Source organism: Neofelis nebulosa, chromosome 1, assembly GCF_028018385.1.
Source record: "Neofelis nebulosa isolate mNeoNeb1 chromosome 1, mNeoNeb1.pri, whole genome shotgun sequence".
Classification (NCBI taxonomy): domain Eukaryota; kingdom Metazoa; phylum Chordata; class Mammalia; order Carnivora; family Felidae; genus Neofelis; species Neofelis nebulosa.
Genome location: NC_080782.1, coordinates 237,958,280 through 237,976,674, shown reverse-complemented (window position 1 = coordinate 237,976,674; position 18,395 = coordinate 237,958,280). Strand labels below are relative to the sequence as shown.

The 18,395-nt window shown below is 43.2% G+C and overlaps 1 protein-coding gene across 1 annotated transcript in view; it reads right to left on the bottom strand.

Moving 5' to 3' along the window:
* Positions 1 to 18,395, bottom strand: part of RNF6 (ring finger protein 6) — a 34,967-nt gene that overhangs the window by 4,482 nt on the left and 12,090 nt on the right. The window lies entirely within an intron of this gene.

Here is an 18,395-nt window from a genome sequence, read left to right as displayed (position 1 = left end):
GAACTGAACCCACAATATCTCCCTCTGAGATATGCCTGTACTAATATCATCCCCATTTTACAGATGAAGAAACTGAGGCACCAAGAGGCTAAGTAACTTGCTCAAGGTCACACAGTTAATCAGTTGCAGAACCAGAATTTGAAACCGTAGGTCTGTCTCCAGAGCTAATAGTCCTAACCACCATACTATCGTGGGGTGTTAGGCAAGCCCCCATCATCTCCCCTCACACACACACACACACACACACACACACACACACACACACACACACACATTCATATATGGGACCATCTTTTGTAATTTCTTTAAAGATGACTTTATTATTTATTTGAACCTAATTTTCCTTGGACATGTTACATGATTTATTCTTTTAGGTCACATCCAGAGAAGGTAAACCCAGAATCCTGTGGGGGAAGACACCAAACAGACTGACATACATATAATGGGAGACCCACAAGAAGAAGAGAATTAGAATGAGGCATAAAAAGTATTTAAAGATATAATAAAATTTTTCCAAAATTTTATTAAAGTTCATAGATCCAAGAATTTCACTGAACTCCAAACAAAATAAATTCAAACAAAACTACCTAGGTACATTGTAGTCAAACTGCTGGCAATCAAAGATAGAGAAAATGTGTTGAAAGAAGCAAAAGAAAGAAGATATGACAAACATACCTTTTTTTTCTCATCAGAAACAACGTAGGACCAGAAGTCAAAGGCAGGGAATCTCTAAAGTGCTGAAAGGGAAATGTTATCAATCCAGAATGTTATATACAGAGAACACATACTTCAGAAATAGAGGAGAAATAAAATATTTTCAGACAACGAAATGTAGTGGGGATCCTAGATAGTGTTAAAAGGCAAGAAAAAAAAGGCATAGATATCAAAAAGAAAAACTTTATTTACGTATGACATCATTGGTACACAGAATACAATTAAGAATCTTTTTGAAAAGCTACTAGAATAAGTGAGTTTAGCAAAATCAGAGAATATAAGTTCAAAATACAAAAATCAACTATATTTCTTTCTTTTAATGTTTATTTTTGAGAGAGAGCATGAATGAGGGGAGGGCGGAGAGAGAGGAAGACCCAGAACCTGAAGCAGGCTCCAGGCTCTGAGCTGTCAAAACAGAGCCCGACACGGGGCTCAAACTTGGGAATGGCGAGATCGTGACCTGAGCTGAAGCCGGACACTTAACCAACTGAGCCACCCAGGCTCCCTGGAATCAACTATCTTTCTATATGCTAGTAATGAAGAGCTGGCAATAAAAATTGTACAAAAATAACATTTACAATAACTTCAAACAACCTGGAAAACGTAGGCATAAATTTAACAAGATATACAAAATACACCAAAAAAAAATACAGATCATTGCCAAAGTTAAAGAAAACCTAAACATATGGAGATGTGTACAATATTGATAGCTTGGAAGATTCAATATTTAAGATGTAATTTCTCCCCAAATTGATCTATAGATTCGGTGCATTCCCAACCCAAATGCCAACATTCTTATGGTTTTGGGTTTTTTTTGCGGGGGGGGGGGTTGTTTTTAAATTTTTATTTAAGTAATCTCTACACCCAGCGTAAGGCTTGAACTCACAACCCGGAGATCAAGTGTCAGATGCTCTTCTGACTGAGCCAGCCAGGAACATCACTCCCCAGCATTCTTTTACTTAGAAATTAACAAGCAGATTATAAAATTTATAGGAAGACACAGAGGAGCTAAAATAGTCAGAGTGTGGAGTGTCATAAGAATAGTTATATAGAACAATGCAGTAGAATAGGAAACTTAGCAATAGACCCCCACATGCACATACTCAACTGATGTTCACCCACCACAGAGCTCGGTGGAGAGGATAGTCTTTTCAACACATGCTACTGGAACAAGTGAGTATCCATATTCAAAACCAAACAAAAATAAATTAATCTGGATTCTTACCTTCCACCACACCAAAAAACAAGCCAAAAATGGATCACAGATTTAAACATAACAGCTAAAGAAGACAAAGAAAGAGGAGGGGGTGGGGGAAGGAAGATGAATTACAGAAGGAGGAGGAGGAAAGAAATCTGTGATCTTGCATTAGGCAAAGACTCTTAGGGAAGACACAAAAAGCATGAATGACAAAAGACAAACACTGATAATTTGGACTTCATCAAAACTAAAAACATTCTTGGGGCACCTGGGTGGCTCAGTCGGTTGAGCGTCCGACTTCGACTCGGGTCATGATCTCGCGGTCCGTGGGTTCCAGCCCCGTGTCGGGCTCCGTGCTGACAGCTCAGAGCCTGGAGCCTGCTTCGGATTCTGTGTCTCCTTCTCTCTCTCTGCCCCCTCCCCCGCTCACACTCTGTCTCTCTCTCTCTCTCTCAAAAATAAAGATTAAAAAAAAATTAAAAAAAAAAAACAAAAAAAACTAAAAACATTCTCCTTCAAAGATGCCATTAAGGGGGCACTCACTTTCGAATGTCCCCTCTCTGTAAAAAGAGTTTTCTTACTATTCTTCCTCTCTAATCTTATGCTCTAATAAACTTTTGCCTGCTGCTCAAAAACAAACAAACAAACAAACAACAACAAAAAACCCAACCTGCCATTAAGAAAATGAAAAGGCAAGTTAAACACTTGGAAGGGAAAACATCTATAATGTGTATATATCTATATATAGTGTGTATGTATATCTATACATATATAGTATAGATAAGTACATAGATATACTTACATAGATAGATATGGATCACAAATGACTGATATTCATTATACATGGAGAGCTCTTACAACTCAATAATAACAAGATAAACCAATGGGGGCAGTGGAGATTATATATAATTACATAGGTAATTATAGATAGATAGATAGATAGATAGGACTAAAGAAGATGTATAAAGAGACAACAAGTACGGGAAAAGATCGTCAACATCATTAATCATCATGGAAACTCAAATCAAAACTACCCTGAGGTACCATTTCACATCCACACCACTGGCTAAAATCAAAGAGCCTGACAGCAGTGGGTTGGGGAGAACGCGGAGCAACTGAGACTCTCATACGAGGCTGGCTTCCCGGGCACCAGGCTCAGAAGAGCTCCACACCTGAAGAGCTCCACTCCGCTGTCACTGTCCTGAAGTTCTTGATAATAATTGTACCTTCGAGCGAGTGTTCTGTAAGTGAAGTCCAATGAAACAATGCAAAAATGCATGTGAGCAGAGCAGATACTCCTAATACACCTGTTTGTTCCTTGATGCTTCCTTCACACCTGGTGTTTGCAGTGTCCCATGAGCACAGACTTCTGATGGACACAATGCATGGGAGTTCAGCAAGGCTCAAAGCAAATAAAAAAGAATCATGTTGTTCCTCAGAGAATTAAAAATAGGATTATCATATGATCCAACAATCCCATTTCTGAGCTTATACCCAGAATGAAATGAAAGCAGAGACTTTGCAGCCCCATGTTCATAGCAGCAGTGTTTGCGATAGCTAAAATATGGAAGAAACTCAAGCATCAGTGGATGAAGGGATAAGCAAAATGTGGCATGTATATACAATGGGATATTATTCGGACAGTACAACATAGATGAATCTTGAAGACATTATGCTAAGTGAAATAGCCAGTTGCAAAAGGACTTTAAAATGCTATAAAAAAAATACTGTATGATCCTCATTTGAAGTACATAATACAGCTAAATTCACAGAGACAGAGGGGTGCCTGGGTGGCTCAGTTGGTTAAGTGTCAGACTTTAGCTCAGGTCACCGTTTGTGAGTTCGAGCCCCACCTCAGGCTCTTTGTGGATGGCTCTTGGAGCCTGGAGCCTGCTTCCAATTCTGTGTCTCCCTCTCTCTCTGTCCCTCCCCTGCTCATGCCCTGTCTCCCTCTCTCTCAAAAATAAATGAACGTTAAAAAAAAATTCATAGAGACAGAAAGCAGAATGGAGGTTGCCCAGGGGGCTGGGGGGAGGGGAAACGGAGAGTTTGTGTTTAATAAGGATAGAGTTTCAGTTTTGCAAGATGAAAAGAGTTCTGTGGGTGATGGTTGCACAATGGTTTAAGTGCACTTAGTGCCACTGAATGTACACTTAAAAATGGTTGATGATTACATGTATTTTACCACAGTTTTTAAAAAAGTAATTATGTTATATCTATGACTGAGGAAGGGGGTCGGGCAAGCACCGACAGCCATAGAATATAATAGAGTTGCCGGATAAAATGCAGTCTGTCCCGTGCAATATTTGGGATGTACTTGTACTAAAGAAATGATTTGCTGTTTGTCTGACACCTAGATTTAATCGTTCATCTCGTATTTTTATTTGCTACCTCCGGCAGTCCTCCTCAAGGGGCCGGCCACACTTTGCATTTGAACCAGAACTTGCTTTGAATGAAGAGAGGTGGCGATCCAAGAAACACGAAACCGCAAAGAACTCTACCATTTCCTTTTTCGCTTGTGTTACCCACTGTGTTAGCCACCTCTTTATGCTATGAATGGAGACGTAAGCCATAAAAGGAACAAAAAAGATCGGGCAACCTATAGTTCCTCTTCCTCTCAGCTCTTCCTTACTCATCAGGAAGCCCAAGGTAGAGTTACCACAAAGTGCACGTGTGGAGAAGAGAAACAGAAACAGCTGAGCTAGTTTCGTGCAGTGTTTCAACTGTCTTCAGAAGAGCGAAATAAACATGTGAGCTATGAAATCCAAACTCTGTCATTTTAGTGAGTCCACTGCAAGCCAAAAGCTCTTGTACCGGCACCGAAAACTTGCTGTTTTGTATTCTTTTATGAGACAATCGGTCAGGTACAGATGTAAGTGGAGCCAGACGAGAGGCTCAGGACAAAACCGAGTTAATTATGCTTACAGGTCCTAGAGACGGGAGCCACACAAGGCTAAATGGGAAGGGCACCAGGGTGGACAAGAGGCAGAAAAGAGGAGCGAAGGGCAGGAGAGCAGGGGGCATGTGTGCTTGTAATGTTGGTGGGGGTGGGACCAGGAGCCACGTACCTAGGCTATGACCCTTATTGGTGTTTCCTTGGAGAAGTCAAGACAGGACAAGAGAACAATGTAGGATAGACTACAGAATAATTTCCGTGGGCTTTAGACTTGAAGGGTGATCCCTAGTTGCCTGGTACCTGGCATGATTAAGTCAGAGGAATATTGCCTGCTGGACGTGCATGGGCCAGATAGAGGAGACAGCTCTGGATTGGTCAGCTTGTATATATCAGAGGCATGCTCAGTCTGTGTTCCTGGCTATCTCTAAGAATTGCCTAGCCCAGTAGGCCATTCTCTGCCCAGTCGGAAAGGGTTTTTAAGATCAAAATATCATACTTTACAGGGGGAAACACACACACATGCACGCACACACACACACACACACACACACACACAATACTGCCTTTTTGATATCATATTAAGGGAAGTTTGGGGTGATAATAGTGGAGATTTTTAGAGTAGGGTATAAGTTGCCCTAAACAGCATAGAAAAAATTACAAGAGTAGAGAGGAGGAACGGAAGTGGAATACCAGTCTCCAGAGGCTGGCCCATAACTGCATTCCCATTCACACGGCATTAGCCAAGAAAGACAGATCTGAAATTTGGGGTTTTTCAAACAATATCCTGGGAAAATTGTATAGTTTGTCAGAAAGATGTTCAGATCAAGGTGGCAGGTCTGGCAGTTATATTGTTGGAGGGCATGGAATGAAATTATTGAAGTATATATAAAAACTAGTGGTTCTGTGTGTAACCAAGGGGAAATAGTGGTTTGGTGGTCATGGTCTGAGATGCAAAGTGGGAGATTGTGGTAGGAAGCCGGAGGTGGGGAGTCGGAGAAGGCAGTGGGGACAGGGGTGTTGAAGTATTGACTAACAGGAAGCAGTTGCCTCCCGGGGAAAACAATAATCTCCATTAATTTTTAGAATGGCCCAGATACTAGTAATTTCTACCAGATTTCTCTTCAGGCACAGGAATATAGGGAGGCGCATTTGAGCAGAGAGCAGGGAATATACCAGGATCACGGGCTAAGCGGACAGTGAGCCCAGAAACGTAAGAGAATCCCTAATATCAAAAGAAGAAAAGCGGAAATGCCTTGCGTCCTATTTGTGTCTTAGGAGAGGCGGTCTATGGGCATTGTTTGGGTGGAGATCTTAGCATCCAGGGTGAAGGATCTCTCCCACAGTGAGCGAAGTCCTCTCCAGTGGTGAGTCTTGGTCAGATACCATGTCATTTGAGATGACATGTTCTCCAGCGGTGAGCTCCTGGGCCAGGGATGTGGGACTGGGGTGTTTCTTCTCAAGCGGGTACTTACTGGAGTTGATGTCGGTCTCAGCGTTTGCCACATTTGGTTGGAACGAATGTTTACTGGAGTGTAACCAAGTGAAAGCACCCAGACTGGCTGTAGTTGCCAGAACGGTGTGCAGCTGGACTCTTGACAGGGTTTTCCGTTTTGTTTTTGTTTTTGTGGAAGTTTAGATTCAAATGGGTCCCAAATCACATGACAGCTGCCTGGCCCAGGGTGCAGTCTACAGTTGATGGATCCTGGAAGAGTATAAATTGGCTAGCTAGGAGGGAGCATTCTCTTCCCAGCCAGAAACGCTTTGGAAATGTCCAAACGTTGCAATGCAAAGAGAAATTCCCATATATATCTTAAACCCGTTGGCGCTGCATAATATAAGGTTGAAATAGCAGTAAACTTTATGTTAATAATTAAGAGCATGAATAGCAAATAAAAACCACCGTGACAAGTCAAGAGAGAGATCGCAGAAGAAAAGAGCTTTGTATTTCCTGCTTTTTGAACAGTGAACCACACGTTTTTAATTTGTACTGGGTCCAGCAAATTATGCAGCTGGCTCTGGCTTACACATTTCTGGGAGGAATGTAAATGGTATGACCATTTTGGAAAACAGTTTTGTGGTTTCGTGTAAAGGCAGCCACGCATTTACCGCGTGACCTGGGGAGGGAAGCCGATTGAGCTAACTCGGTCACATTTGCACCCTACTGAAGAAAGTGAAAGAGATCGTATGATTGGGAGCCCTACCAGAACCACATAGAATGGAGGAAGAGTAATTCCCCCAGAAGAATGGAGAAAGGAATGCTGAGCAAGCCAAAATTAATGGAGGCAGAAAATGGATAAAGGGAGGAGGAGGGTGGTACAAGAAATGAGGATATTCTATTACAGATGGCGAGGCTACAATTTAAGTTTCCCACCCACCTCAGTGAAGCTTTTCTTCTTTGATTCAAGCCTTCGTTAAGGCGTTATCTAGAAAAATGGCTTGTTTCTGCAAAGAATTGCTTTGTAAATTACACCTGAGGCAAATAAACTTGGATTAAACATATAATAATAATAATAATAATAATAATAATAATAAATATGAGGCCCCCGAAGTGCTTTTATGATTTGATGTTCCTACCCGGAAGTTTGGTTTCATACCAGGAAAGCCAGTTGACAGATACCCAGTGACCCAGCTGTGGGACCTATCTAGAAGCTTCCAGTACTGACCACTTGTTCACTACTGGGAGGACAAAGACAAACGGGGTATGTAGGTGTGCCTTAGTAGACTCCAAGATGATGGAAGAAAGAGTGCCATTCTGCCCTTATTCCGTGGATGTAGCTGTTGTAACAGTCTGGCCCAAACTGAAGAGCCTCCACTTGTAAATGTGGAGAACCAAGGTCTGTTTTGGGCACCGCCGCTGGCCTTTTGGTTGACTTGGGCAAATGATTCACTTCTCTGTACTTCATTTGCTTCCAACACAAGCATAAGTTATACCTCCTCAACCCACTGTCAAGTTGGCTTGTTATATAAATGAGTTCATAAGCATGAAATCTCTTGGCAAATGAAATTTCATAGAAAATTAAGATTACATGCTAGTTATCATTATTAGCACGAGGGAGAGGTGCCGGCACCCTCCCTTTCCCTTCCAGATTATTGGCAATGGGAGAAGATCAAATAAGGAGCATGACTGGATTTGGAGAATGACCTTTCAATACACTGCCGTCCATGAAACAAGGATCAGAGAGTTTTGTGGCTCTGGCAGCTTCCTGAGAACCCAGGAAACGGCTATGAATCTGGAAGAGGCATTAGTTGTTAAAACTCAGAGATGGGATATTTTTACAGTGATACAAGGCAGCTTCTTATCTCTTTCCTCACAGCATCACTAAAACAAAACCAAAACCAAAAATGAAAACCTTTAACTGATTCCCAGAAACACAGACTTTGCTTGCAGAAAAGCTGGAGGAGACGGAGGGGGTCAGTGAGCAAGAATAAAAATAGTATGGTACATTTGGAAAGGAAAAAAAGAGACCTCATTATCACACTGGCAGATACTAAGAATAAATGATGAACAAAAGTACCTCAGGGCTAAGCCAAATGGATCACAAATTGGATATGAGTCAGCAACGCAAGTCCTTTATTAGGGAAGCGCAGGCCTGAGTACAATGTTAATAATATTTTCTGCTGATTTTTATGAAGCACTTACTATGTGCCATGGACTTTTAAGTGTATACATGCATTTAATCCCACAGGGTAGGTGTGACTGTTACTCAATTTCACCAACGAGGAGAATGATGGCCAGTAAGTTAAAGTATTTCCACAAGTCCTCCTAGCCATTATGTGGCAAATTGGGGACTTGAGCTGGTATCTGTCACCAAAATCCTGTTCCTAATCCCCGTATTGTAAACTGACCCCCAGAGAGCTCCCTGCTCACGTAGACACAGGTTGCAGTTCTGAGCTTTGGCAAAGGGGCTCGGCAAACCTTATGAGGATTCAAAGGATAGCAGTGAAAGGAATAAGGTGACTTCACTTGGAGAAGAGAAACCTAAGATATGATCCATGGCAATGTTAACCTGTCTGGTGGCAAACCAGTCTGGGTGGTTTGGGAGAGCAGAGGAGTCAGAGTAAACCAGAATCCAACTGTGATTGTTTCCAGAAGCAACCAACGCTAAATATCTGTGGCAGTCGTGAAAACGCAGCATCAAGACAACCTGGTGTGGGCTGTGTAAGTGACTAACAGCCCCCAGGTGTCACACTTTTGGGTCTGCTCTGGCACTCAGGCGCAGGCTGCCCCCGGGCCGCCCCTAGCCGATGACCGAGCCTGAGGACGTATAAGAGCTGGGCCATTCTTGCCCAATGGGGGACCACTCCGTCAGCCCTGACTCTCCATCTGAGAGTCTCAGAACCACCCAGTGGTCTGAAGCGTCTCCTACCCAAGCCTCCTCCTTCTCCCTTCCTTCCTTAGGGATCTTACCTAGAGCCTAGCCTGGAGGTTCTCCTCGCCTACTCCTGCTCTCTCCCCTTTAATCTTAACAGGTGTTTCCCCAGTAGATCCCTCGTATATAATCCTGTGTTGGTGTTCACTTCTCAGAGACCCAAACGGATACAATACTGAGTGTGTAGTGAAAGGGAAATGATAACTTTGTCTTTAAAAGCAGGCATCGCAATTAGTGATTAAGAAAAAGTACAGGCTCTTGGGACCCAAAGAGGATGTGCTTAGAAGACGGTCCACTCTTCTCCTAGGCCTGAGATTCTAAGAGTCTGTATTTGGGGTGTAAATCTAACAGGTTGAATGTTCTCAGCGTATTTTATTTTTAACAAAATTCACTGTATTATGAAAGTAAGAATTATGACCTTAAGGTATTATCTGAATGATAATGAGAAACGCCTGAAATGACATCTTCATTGCACCTGTCACCATCTGTGATCTGAAACCTGCACTGCTCTAACAGATGCTATTAAAATGATTGCAAAAGTGAACAGCGACCAATACTCATTAGAAACAGATGGCTGCAGATCTTAGGCTTGAGCCCTCACAAACCAGCCCCGGAGCTGTCCCGAATCCTTTGAGCAGCACGACTCAGCTCAAACTTCCCCAGAGTCCTAAAGAGTCCAATAGTCTCTGGTGCAGCATTTATTTGCCCTGCACAGGTTAAAAGAGGCCTTTCCCTATACTGAGGCATCAGCCTTACAAGACCAATAGTTAGACATACTTCAGCAGTGAATATGCGGTCAAGCTTTGAATAATTCTTTGCAATTAATAAAGTAAGACATTTAAAAAAGTTACAAGGCTACAACGTCTTCCTTCTAACCAACTGTGGTGTGTGACCTTGAATAAATTGTTTAAGCCATCCAGATCACATACACACACAAAATTCTGTGTATGTGGCAGGTCAACATTACAAACTCATTGAAGTTGTGATTCTCACCCCCTGTTAAGGGGTTATGGTTTTTCTTTGTTTCTCATGAGGACTGGACTATTTCAGAAAATGCCTTTTCATAGGGATAGAGTATACTCCCCTTAGGTGGATGTGGTAATTCTCCCTCTCTGTATATTGAGAGTCAAGAAACTTAAACCTCTGTTCTCACCGCGACAAACTATTTAAAGAGCTTCATGATAATGTTACACTGAATAAGAAGGTGTTTGCTCTTATCAGCTCCCAAGATACAAACAATTCTACTATCAACGGAATAAACACTCTTTAAGATTAAACCTGAAACCTTTTTCTTTGCAAGAAAAAACCCCCAACAATCTGAGTACAGTTAATGGTGAGACACATTCAGAATTAGGCTGTAAAAGGGCCACCGTCTTCTCTAAGGCTCTGGCAACCACTAGGTTCCTCTCCCAGTTGGCTGCGTGGCTCTTGCACAATCAAAATGACCAGCCTATCTGCCCGCTCTTTGGCCGGAAGGCCCTTTGCCCCCTCCTGGTGGTTGGGGAGAGAAAAAATGGAAGCAGTGAGAGATACAAAGGCAGAGCGCACACAACCAAAGCCGCCATTTATCAAACGGGGTGGCCTGATGCGGGAACTCGACCCAGTTGGGCCACTGTGGTAAGTAAACAGAGCAGCTGCGACAGGCCATTGAGGAAAGGGCAACTTGAAATTTGAGAAAGGCCCATCAAAACCCTAGAGGAGAAAGCAGGAAAAGACCTCTCTGACCTCAGCCGTAGCAATCTCCTACTCGGCACATCCCCAAAGGCAAGGGAATTAAAAGCAAAAGTGAATTACTGGGACCTTATGAAGATAAAAAGCTTCTGCACAGCAAAGGAAACAACCAACAAAACTAAAAGGCAACCCACGGAATGGGAAAAGATATTTGCAAAGGACACATCGGACAAAGGGCTAGTATCCGAAATCTATAAAGAGCTCATCAAACTCCACACCCGAAAAACAAATAACCCAGTGAAGAAATGGGCAGAAAACATGAATAGACACTTCTCTAAAGAAGACATCCGGATGGCCAACAGGCACATGAAAAGATGTTCAACGTCGCTCCTTATCAGGGAAATACAAATCAAAACCACACTCAGATACCACCTCACGCCAGTCAGAGTGGCCAAAATGAAGAAATCAGGAGACTATAGATGCTGGCGAGGATGTGGAGAAACGGGAACCCTCTTGCACTGTCGGTGGGAATGCAAATTGGTGCAGCCGCTCTGGAAAGCAGTGTGGAGGTTCCTCAGAAAATTAAAAATAGACCTACCCTATGACCCAGAAATAGCACTGCTAGGAATTTACCCAAGGGATACAGGAGTGCTGATGCATAGGGGCACTTGGACCCCAATGTTTATAGCAGCACTCTCAACAATAGCCAAATTGCGGAAAGAGCCTAAATGTCCATCCACTGATGAATGGATAAAGAAATTGTGGTTTATATACACAATGGAATACTACGTGGCAATGAGAAAGAATGAAATCTGGCCTTTTGTAGCAACGTGGATGGAACTGGAGAGTGTGATGCTAAGTGAAATAAGCCATACAGAGAAAGACAGATACCATATGGTTTCACTCTTATGTGGATCCTGAGAAACGTAACAGAAACCCATGGGGGAGGGGAAGGAAAAAAAAAAAAAAGAGGTTAGAGTGGGAGAGAGCCAAAGCATAAGAGACTGTTAAAAACTGAGAACAAACTGAGGGTGGATGGGGGGTGGGAGGGAGGGGAGGGTGGGCGATGGGTATTGAGGAGGGCACCTTTTGGGATGAGCACTGGGTGTTGTATGGAAACCAATTTGACAGTAAATTTCATATATTAAAAAATAAAAAATAAAAAAAAAGAAAAAGAAATTTGAGAAAGGCATCCTTGGGGGCCCTGGTTGGCTCCAGAGGTAGTGACCTCAGGGTCCTGGGTTCAAGCCCCACATTGGGGGTAGAGCTTACATTAAAAAGAAGAAGTACAAAAGAAAAGAGAATGGCACGCTTTATAGAGTCTCAAGCACTACCATACCACCCTTCGCGATAAATTTTTTAAAATATTTTTTCAATTTCATTCTTTGTTAACTTGCAGGAATATTATTAGATTTTTCTGCTTTTGGCTGTACTCAAATCATATTTCAGAAACATTCTGGGTAGTGTAGATTTTGGGGGGGCTGCCCTGGGGGCATTTCCCCTCTTGCCTCAAACCACAAAAATATGGTAGCTATTGTATCTACAGTAAATGGGTTCCAAGTTTAAAAAAAAAAAATCTGGGTCACCTGGGAGGTTCAGTCTGCTAAGTGTCCAATTCTTGATTTTGGCTCAGATTATGATCTCACAGTTCATGAAATCGAACCCCACTTTGGGCTCTGTGCTGATAGAGCAGAGCCTGCTTGGGATTCCCTCTCACCTTCTTTCTCCCCAAATAACTAAATAAACATAAAAAAAAAAAATCTCACAAACAAGCTTTTAATGTATAAGGTATTTGTAAGCCAGGCCTACCTATATATGAAACTTATATTCATTTCCTTATTAAATATATACTTAGTGACCTACTAGGTACCAGGCATCACACTAGGTGCTGTGGACAAGTTCAAGGAGCTCACAGTTCTTTACAGAAGGTGTAGTGTAAGTGAAGTGCATAATGGGGAGTGAGCAGGGCCATATCATTACTTTCACGGGCTCTTAGCAGCTTTGTGTTGCTGGGCCCCTTTGTCCATAAAAAGTATTAAAATTATGTTCTACTACTGTTATTAAAGAGAAATATAATACAGTTTGGATTACTTGCTCTTTTTTCTCTTGCAGATTTTAAAAGAAATTAAAACATTAAAACAAATTTTTTTAATGTTTATTTTTTAAGAGAGAGAGAGGGGGCGCCTGGGTGGCTCAGTCGGTTGAGCATCGACTTCAGTTCAGATCATGATCTCGCTGTTCATGAGTTCAAGCCCTGCATCGGGCTATGTGCTGAGAGCTCAGAGCCTGGAGCCTGCTTCACATTCTGTGTCTCCCTCTCTCTCTGCCCCTCCCCCACTCGTGCTCTGTCTATCAAAAATAAATAAACATTTAAAAAAAATTTTAAAAAGAGAGAGAAAGAGAGAGAGAGACAGAATGCAAGCAGGGGAGGTGCAGAGAGAGACAGGGACACACGGAATCCAAAGCAGGCTCCAGGCTCTGAGCTGTCAGCACAGAGACCGACACGGGCTAGAAATCACGGACCGTGGGATCATGACCCGAGCCGAAGTTGGATGCTTAAACACCTGAGCCACCCAGACATCCCAGAAATTAAAACATTTTTGTGGGCCTTTAAAATTATCCTGGGTTGTAGACATTGTGCCTGCTATGCTTAACGGAGACATCAGCCCTGGAGATGACAAGGTGAGGGTTTGCAAGAGGTGACATTTAAGGTCAGAGTTAAAGGATACACAGGAATTAATCAGAAAGGCAAGCGGGGAAAGGCCATCACAGGGAGGAAGAATAGCGTGGACGAAACCCTAAAGTGTGAAGGGCAAGGTTAAGGGCCCCCGCAAGGTAGGAAATGAGGTTGGTAAAGGTAAGCAGAGGATAAAATATGAAGAATCTTGTATGTTGTACCAAGAACAGGCAGGAAGTAATGGAGAACAGCTGAGGAGTGTCATGTCTAGACGTGTCTCGTACAAAGATTGCACCTGAGTGATTGTAAGGCTAGGAGACCACGTTAAGAGATGAAGGCAAGGACCTGAGAAATGGGAACGAAAATGATGAGGATTCCAAGAACACGGGTTGGTCAATCGGACAGAAGTAAAGATGCAGAAGTCTGGGTTCTTATTTATTCCCTTCTCAGCCCTTTAATTAGTGCCTGACTACCTACCCATCAGTCACACACCAAAGAAAACCAAGCAACCAAGTTGGCTATGGGAAACAGGCATTTTTCCTGATCACTCTCCTGTTCATCTGATTAAACTAATTTCTCTTGGCCTTTTGATTTATCTCCAGTCCCTCCTGTTCTGACACCCTATTGAAACCCAGTTCTCCATCTCTAAGGGGTATCAGTGCATTGGTCACAATTTTGTACTTGACGTCTGATTCTTTGCGTCCACAGCTATGACTACAAGGTACGCCTGCTGCCCATTCTGACCCCTCGGGCCCATCCTAGCCAAGCCAGTCCCAGCTGACCTCCACACAGGGAAAAGGGATCAGACTTTTCTGCCTTAAATGAACTGGTGAATGGTTAGAGGTGATAGAGTAGGCAGTTAGCTAGGTGTGAGCAGGGAACAGGCATGTGTTTTCTGTTTAGAGAGGAGGAAACCAAGTTTCAAAGAGCTGGCAAACCCCCAGGGGGAGGGGGGAATGCTCTCTTCCCTAGGATCACTACCCTTCAGTGACCTATAGCTTCCTTATGATACATTTACACTGCAGTTCTGACCCCTACCCCCTTGTGGGGGGATGGCTGCCATGACAGTTCTGACAAGCACCATACAGGGCCCAAAACGCCCACTTCTGTTGGTAGGAGGAGTCCCTTAGGAGACCTCAGAGGCCACACCGGCTATGACTCATAACCTATTCAAACATAAAAAGACGACCCCAAACCCTGATGTGTAGCCACCTCTGGACCTGCCTGCTCTCCCATCTCGAGAGTGTACTTTTGCTTTAGCTGCTATTTTTAAAAAAAAATTTTCATGTTTATTTATTTTTGAGAAACAGAGTTGAGGGGGGGAGGGAGACACAGAATCGGAAGCAGGCTCCAGGCTGTCAGCAGAGGGCTTGAAGCCACGAGCCGCGAGATCATGACCCGAGCCAAAGTCAGACGCTTAACCCACTGAGCCACCCAGGCGCCCCTTGCTGTAGCTGCCATTAAACAGCTGCTTAAGAGTTTGGCTCTGAGTTCTTTCTTGGCCAAACTCAAGAACCCAGGCCAGGGAATGGCATGGACTGAGCTCAGAAAAGAGGGTGAGGAACAGTTTGACGGAAAAGGATTACTACTTCAGTTCTAGACGTGTTGGCTCTGAGGTTCCAAAGAGGCAGCCTGGTAGACATTAACCAAAGCAGCCACAAATATGATCCTAGCGGGGCGCCTGGGTGGCTCAGTCAGTTTAAGCGTCCGGCTCTTGGTTTCGGCCCAGGTCATGATGTTTGTGAGTTCGAGCCCCGCATCAGGCTCTGTGCTGACGGTGCAGAGCCTGCTTAGGATTCTCTCTCTCCCCCTCTCCTCTGCCCCTCCCCTGCTCACACTGTCTCTGTCTCTCTCAAAAATAAACAAACTTAAAAAAAAGACGTGGTCCTAGAATTCAGGAGAATGTTCTGAGCTAGAGATGGAGATGTGTGTGCGGAATTCACATAGTAGGCCTTAGGCTATCCGCCTTCGTGAAAGACGGACCCTTAGCTGGCGTCTAGGCACTTGATTTGGGGAGTGTTTCCACCATCCCCCTACTGAAAGAAGTGTCTCAACGTGCCTAAACCACGAATAATGTGGTTCATGCTGAACACTTGCTTTCCTTCTGGGAGTCTGGGATTTTGGTACATGCCAGGCAGAGGTGCCTACATGACCGGCCCCCAATAAAAATCTCGGGCAATGAGTCTGTAATGAGCTTCCTTAACAACAACACTTCTTCCATGTCCCATTTGGTGCTGGAGGAATGCGTGTCTTGTAGGACTGCACTGGGATAGGACTCTTGGAAGCTTGACTGGTTTCATCCAGACTTCGCCCCATGTCCCTTTGCCCTTTGTCTCCTTTCCTTATAATAAATCTTAGCTGTGAGCACAACTATATACTCAGTCCCATGAGTCCTAGCCAACCACTGACCTGGAGGTGGTCTTAGGATCTTCAAACAGAGAGTTATCAGGAACATTAGGTGCTTCAATGATGGGACTGAAAATATAATTAAACCGCTCCCAATCTACGTGCTTGCGCTGGACTGGCCACGTGACCTGACTCCAACTGATCAGAGTGGAATGGTCACTCTGCGTCACCCTTCAGACGAAAATGAAGAAGCCTCCTTCCTATTGTAAAACACACTGTCTGAAATGCAGCAAATGGACAATGGCAACACTCAAGGGAAGATTAAAGAAAGCCCCCAAACCACACCAGAAGTAAAATCTATTTAGCTAAGCAATAGAAGCATCCTTTTAACAAAATACTGAAAGAAAGAAAGAAAGAAAGAAAGAAAGAAAGAAAGAAAGAAAGAAAGAAAAGAAAAAAGGAAGAAAGAAAAGAAAAAAGAGAAAAGGAAAGAAAAGAAAGAAACAGAAAAAAAGAAAAGGAAGGAAAGAAAGAAAAGAAAAGAAAAAAGAGAAAAAGAAAGAAAGAAAGAAAGAAAGAAAGAAAGAAAGAAAGAAAGAAAGAAAGAAAGTAAATGAAAGAAAGAAAAAAAAGAAATAAAAAGAAAAGCCCTAAAGGTGTTGTAAGGGTCACGGCTATTCCCTCTAGTAAATCAAGAACAATACAAGACTTGTGGTGTTTGAGACGAGACCCCAAATGAAACTGTTAAGGAGCTAATTAAAGTTTTAAGGCACTTGTCCAAAAAGCCCCTAACCTATTGTACAGAGACCTGTTCAACATTATGGCAGTTCCTGAACCAAGGATTCACATCAAAGTGCTAAGATCAAACCTGTTCACTAGCATCCTCTCAAACCTTCGAGCCCCTGCCACTCACCCCCACCACCAGTATGGAAATTCTCGCTGGATATCTTTCTGAAAGTGGCCCTCATTCAGGATTAGGCCAGCCAAATTGGCTGACCAAACAACTTAGTCTACATCCAGATAAGAGAGTCAACAAAGAGATGCTTACAAGTCTCCTTATTTCTATCATTCATCCTTCTAAGCTTGCTCAGCAAGATGTGTGTACATTCTATACCAGTAATCAGTGTAATCAGTGACGCTTCTTTCCCCCTTTTTTGTTTGATCTTTATTCCACTTCACTCTATCAGGTAGATAGGAGCCACATTTATCATTTATCCCATAAGCTGGATGGTAAGAAGTCACAATGAATCAAATCCAATCTAATGGAAGAGTGGACACCATCCAGTTCACTATTATGAATCTGAACTCATAAGAGTGGCTAAATTGTGTCACCTCACAGTACAGAAGCTGTAAATGAATTTGTATCGTTTCCCATCGGGGAGAATGTGAAAATGTTTTGCAATGGCACAGAAGACAGTTGGATTCTGGTTATAAATAGGGGCATTTCTGAGGTTAAATGGGTGAGAAGGAAGTGTACATATATACTAGGCAACCAAGAGGTTACACTTTCCAAACAAGACATTAATACAATCGAGGAAAAATACACGTGAAAGCTTTATTTTGGAGAAGATATGGGATTACGCTACTAAAAAAAGGGGGGCGGTTAAGAAAAAGAAAAGTATAGGGGCGCCTGGGTGGCGCAGTCGGTTAAGCGTCTGACTTCAGCCAGGTCACGATCTCGCGGTCCGTGAGTTCGAGCCCCGCGTCAGGCTCTGGGCCGATGGCTCGGAGCCTGGAGCCTGTTTCCGATTCTGTGTCTCCCTCTCTCTCTGCCCCTCCCCCGTTCATGCTCTGTCTCTCTCTGTCCCAAAAATAAATTTAAAAAAAACGTTGAAAAAAAAGAAAAAGAAAAGTATAGGAGCCAACTCAGACTCTTCAGAGATTTAATGCTCAAAATAAATTAAAAAAAAAAACAAAAAAACAAAAAAACTTGCTGAAAGTAATTGAAGATCCCTAATTATTCTAAGGGCAGACATGTTCAGGACCTAATACCTCCATAGTCACTGAAAAGAACTCACAACCTGCCTGTAGACATTGAGGAAAACAGTCACCACTGACACTTACAGTCATGTCCTGTGGAACATGGAACATTTGGCGTTCTCGGTGACAGATGGCTTGCTGGGCAATCATCTTCTGTATTAACAGGCACCCCAGCTCTCTGACCTCCAACGTCCCACAGGATTGAGGAAGAGACCCCAGAGGAGCTTGCTGCCACTGCAAAGGGAAGAACTGCCCACGTATGTGGAGTACTATTTCCACACAACGTCTTCCTCCTCTGGCCAGACGTTATTCAGATGGAGAGGTGCAGGAAGATTGGAAATTCACTGGAAGTTCTTGTCCAGGAGTAGTATTTGTGAAAATACCTCAGACTCAACTTATTAACTACGATCCTTCACACAGGGTCTTCAGGTCCCATCTCTTTTCTGGACCCATCCTCACAATACAGATCCCGCTTTGTAACTTTCAGGAGCAGTCCTCCCGTTGTTTGCGGACCAAGCATTTCTGCTTTTCCAGAATGCAGTT